The sequence below is a fragment of the Piliocolobus tephrosceles genome, unplaced genomic scaffold (assembly GCF_002776525.5).
Source record: "Piliocolobus tephrosceles isolate RC106 unplaced genomic scaffold, ASM277652v3 unscaffolded_19216, whole genome shotgun sequence".
Taxonomy (NCBI): domain Eukaryota; kingdom Metazoa; phylum Chordata; class Mammalia; order Primates; family Cercopithecidae; genus Piliocolobus; species Piliocolobus tephrosceles.
In genome coordinates, this window is record NW_022301217.1 from 3,696 (window position 1) to 8,054 (window position 4,359).

Here is a 4,359-nt window from a genome sequence, read left to right on the forward strand (position 1 = left end):
AGAAACGGGTAAAATTTAGATTTTAAAAAATGTTCAGGGCCAGGCATGGTGGCTCACGCCTGTGATCCCAGTACATTGGGAGGCTGAGGCGGGAGGATCAGAAGGTCAGGAGTTCAAGAACAGCCTGGCCAACATGGTGAAACCCCATATCTACTAAAAATACAAAATTAGCAGGGTGTGATGGCAGGTGCCTGTAGTCCCAGCTACTCGGGAGGCTGAGGCAGGAGAATCACTTGAAACCAGGAGGTGGAGGTTGCAGTGAGCCGACATCATGTCACTACACTCCAGCCTGGGCAACAAGAGCAAAACTCCATCTAAAAAAAAAAAAAATCTTCATTCACCATAATGGGAAGTCATTAGATATCTGAAAACTCATAAATTTAAAAATTGCATAGGGCAGGGCATGGTGACTCACACCTGTAATCCCAGCACTTTGGGAGGTTGAGGTAGGCAGATTGCTTGAGTGCAGTAATTCGAGAGCAGCTTGGGCAACATGGTGAAACCCTGTTTCCATTCAAAGAAAAAAATACAAAAAATTGGCCAGGTATGGTGGCGTGTGACTGTAGTCCCAGCTACTCAGGAGGCTGAGGAGGTAGAATCACCTGAGCCTGGGAGGTGGAGGCTGTAGTGAGCCAAGATTGTGTCACTGCACTCCAGTCTGGGAAACTGCAGTGTCTGGAGACCCTGTCTCAAAACTAAATTAATTAATTAAGTAGGTAAATATTGTATAGTAAGATGTCAATAGACGATGGACTAGAAAGCTACAGCCCCTTCTTTCCTCACAGAGACACCAAGTTAACAACAATATCCCGACCAGAATGCCTCTGTGAGAATCCTATCAACAAGCTGAGAAATTAGAGCACCTAGGCCATTGTAAAACCAAGAAGGGATTTCCGTGAAAAGGGAAGGACAATTCATAGCATTTGATGTGTCCATTAGTGCTGCTCCCCTATGCCGTACACTACAGAGCAATCAGGAGAAAATTCTTCACACTCAAACTCTCCCCTTGGAACAGAAATAAAAGAGCTGATCTTCCACCAAACATCTGGACTCGTGTGGGGGCTGCCCAGGGAGCTGCTTTCTGTTTCACCTGACTCAAAGCACTGATGGGATTAGAGCCAGAATTTTGGAAGCCACTAAAAACAGAGGGAAGAAGCACACTAGAGCCGCAGTTCTGCAGCCAGATGCCAGGAAGAACAAGAGATCAAAACAGGTTCAAGAAGTTTTAGAACTCCAGCCAGGCAATTGGTGAGGGTCTTCCTCTGCATAAAGCCAGTATGCAAAGACTGTAAGAGGTATTCGTTTTTTAGATATTCAAATCTCAGTTAAAAAAAAAGGTTACAAGGCACACAAACAAACCGAGAAACAAGGCCCAATAAAAGAACAAGATAAAACTCCAAAACTTGACCTCAGCCGTGCATGGTGTCTCACACCTGTAATCCCAGCACTTTGGGAGGCCAAGGCGGGTAAATCACTTGAGGCCAGGAGTTTGAGGCCAGCCTGGCCAACATGGTGAAACCTCATCTCTACTAAAAATACAAAAGTTAGCTGGGGACTGCATAAAGAAAATGTGGCACATATACACCATGGAATACTATGGAGCCATAGAAAACAATGAGTTCATGTCCTTTGCAGGCACATGGATGAGGCTGGAAACCATCATCCTCAGCAAACCAACACAGGAACAGAAAACCAAACACCACACGTTCTCACTCATAAGTGGAAGTTGAACAACGAGAACAAATGGACACAGGGAGGGGAACATCACACACCAGGGCCTGTTGTGGGGTTGGGGGCTAGGGGAGGGATAGCATTAGGAGAAATACGTAATTTAGATGATGGGCTGATGGGTGCAACAAACCACCATGGCACGTGTATACCTATGTAATAAACCCGCACATTCTGCACATGTATCCCAGAACTTAAAGTATTTTAAAATATACATATAAAAGTCACAGGATGTTTGTGATAGTATCTATTACACTGATGTTGCCATCACATACTTGACTATGTGGAGACTCCAAGTGAAATTTCTTGCAGTTGTTAGAGACATGGAAAATCTGTATTTCCAGATAAAAACTCAAAAATTTTACAAAAACATTCAGGATTTACAGTGTAGAGCTCTAACACTGGAATCTTTTCCAACTTTAAAGTTTAATGATTTACTTAAATCTAAAAATAGTAGGTTGCAGATGCATTTAAACAGTGTGCCTAGGTAGTATGTTTATGTATTAAGATTAAAATGGTCTTCTAAAGTTTACTAATTCTAATATAATCTTTATTGTTTCATGTAGACATATCTTTCCGATTCCCAGGATAATTTAAACAATTCAAAGCAACTATTGACTTAGTTCTAGATTGGGATAGCTATTTATGCATTCAAATCTTTAGATATATATTTCAAATTAGAAATGTGTGCTGGTTGTGGAAAGTTGACTTAGAGCCTCAGGTAAGTTTTGTTTTTGTTTTTGTTTTTGTTTTTTTGAGATGGAGTTTTACTCTTGTTGCCCAGGCTGGAGTGCAGTGGCACAATCTCAGCTCACTGCAACCTCCTCCTCTCAAGTTCAAGAGATTCTCCTGCCTCAGCTTCCTGAGTAGCTGGGATTACAGGCATGCACCACCACACCCAGCTAATTTTGTATTTTTAGTAGAGATGGAGTTTCTCCATGTTGGTCAGGCTAGTCTCAAACTCCCGATCTAAGGTGATCCACCCGCCTCAGCCTCCCAAAGTGCTGGGATTACAGGCATGAGCCACTGCGCCCAACCACCTCAGGTAAGTTTTTTTTTCCATGTGAACACATTGCTTTTGATTGATGTTATGCCCAGAGCAGACAACTAATAAATACCCTTTGAATTAAATGAGTGATTAACTATAAATATCACAATACATCTTACTTGGCATAATTAGATATCTCTAGTCCTTGCTGTGACCTAAGAAAGGAATTATTTTCATTAAGTGTTTAATGTCTCACCCTGTTCATACAGCTGGAGTTACTGATTCAGTTTGATGTGAATTCAGTCTTATAAAATTATTATAACCTGCTTTATAACCATCACTATAACCTGCTCTTATGCTTCCTATAGTATTAGAACTTCCAACTTGTAGGCAAAATAGATATGCCTCATATCCTTAAAAACCACAAGAGGCCGGGCTCAGTGGCTCATGCTTGTAATCCCAGCACTTTGGGAGGCCGAGGTGGGCGGATCATGACGTCAGGAGATCGAGACTATCTTGGCTAACATGGTGAAACCCATCTCTACTAAAAATACAAAACAGCCAGTCGCGGTGGCAGGCGCCTGTAGTCCCAGCTACTCGGGAGGCTGAGGCAGGAGAATGGCGTGAACCCCGGAGGCGGAGCTTGCAGTGAGCGAGATCGCACCACTGCACTCCAGCCTGGGCAACAGGGCAAGACTCTGTCTCAAAAAAAAAAAACAACCCACAAAAAATCTCCCTTTATTCATAATAAACATAGAATCAGGTATTCCATTAGACTGAACAACAGAACTAACTGGGAGTGACCGCATACACTCTATCACAAATTGCCTGAATGTCTGAAAATGTCAGTGGGCCATTTCACTCCGTGCTGTGCCACAGGCCAACCACGAGGGCTGTCAGTGACTCACTGCGTGGGTCACCCAGGGCATGTGGTGCTGAGGCTGTCAAACAGCAAGACGGGGCTGCATCTAAACTCAGGCCTCTGCTAAGTGTCCGAACTCGGGCAAGATGCTAAAGACTTTAGAGACGTTTCCTTTTCTATAGATGGGGTTATAACACTCACCCTGTCAGGTTCTCGTGTGAGTTGACAAGGCCAGCAGGTGACACACCAGGGGCAGAGTTGGATGGGAACTGTCTTCCTCAGACAACATGGTCCTCATAAGCATCAACAAAATAAGGAGAGCAGGGTGTCTCCAGCTGTGTCAGGACTGCAGCAGGGACTCAGCAACAGTCAGTCTCTTTCTCTTGTTTCATCCAAATCATACATTGAAAAATAAACGTGGGGTTATCATGGATATTTATATGGATTCCTGGGATCAGGCAAATACACCTTTCCTTGTCATTCCTTCAAGAGTTATGTCGACACAGAAACTTGCACGCGAATGTTCAGAGCTTTATTCAGGATTACCAGAAACTGGAGGCAACCAACATGTCCTTCAGTAGGTGAATGGATAAATTCTGGTACCTACAGACAATGGAATATCATTCAGTGAGAAAATAAATGAGCTATCTAATCATGACAAGGCACACAGGGACCCAAAATGCAAACCACTAAGTGAAAGAAGCCAAAAAGGCTACATACTGTATGATTCCAACTACATGACATTTTGGAAAAGGGAAAATTACATAGATAGTAAAACAAT

The 4,359-nt window shown here is 43.1% G+C and overlaps 1 long non-coding RNA gene across 1 annotated transcript in view; it reads right to left on the reverse strand.

Moving 5' to 3' along the window:
* LOC113221023 overlaps window positions 1-4,028 on the reverse strand; it is a 6,767-nt gene extending 2,739 nt beyond the window's left edge. The window contains exon 1 of the long non-coding RNA XR_003307605.2: window positions 3,780-4,028. This is a non-coding gene — a long non-coding RNA (uncharacterized LOC113221023). The remainder of the gene's footprint in view (window positions 1-3,779) is intronic.
* Window positions 4,029-4,359: the final 331 nt, after the last annotated feature.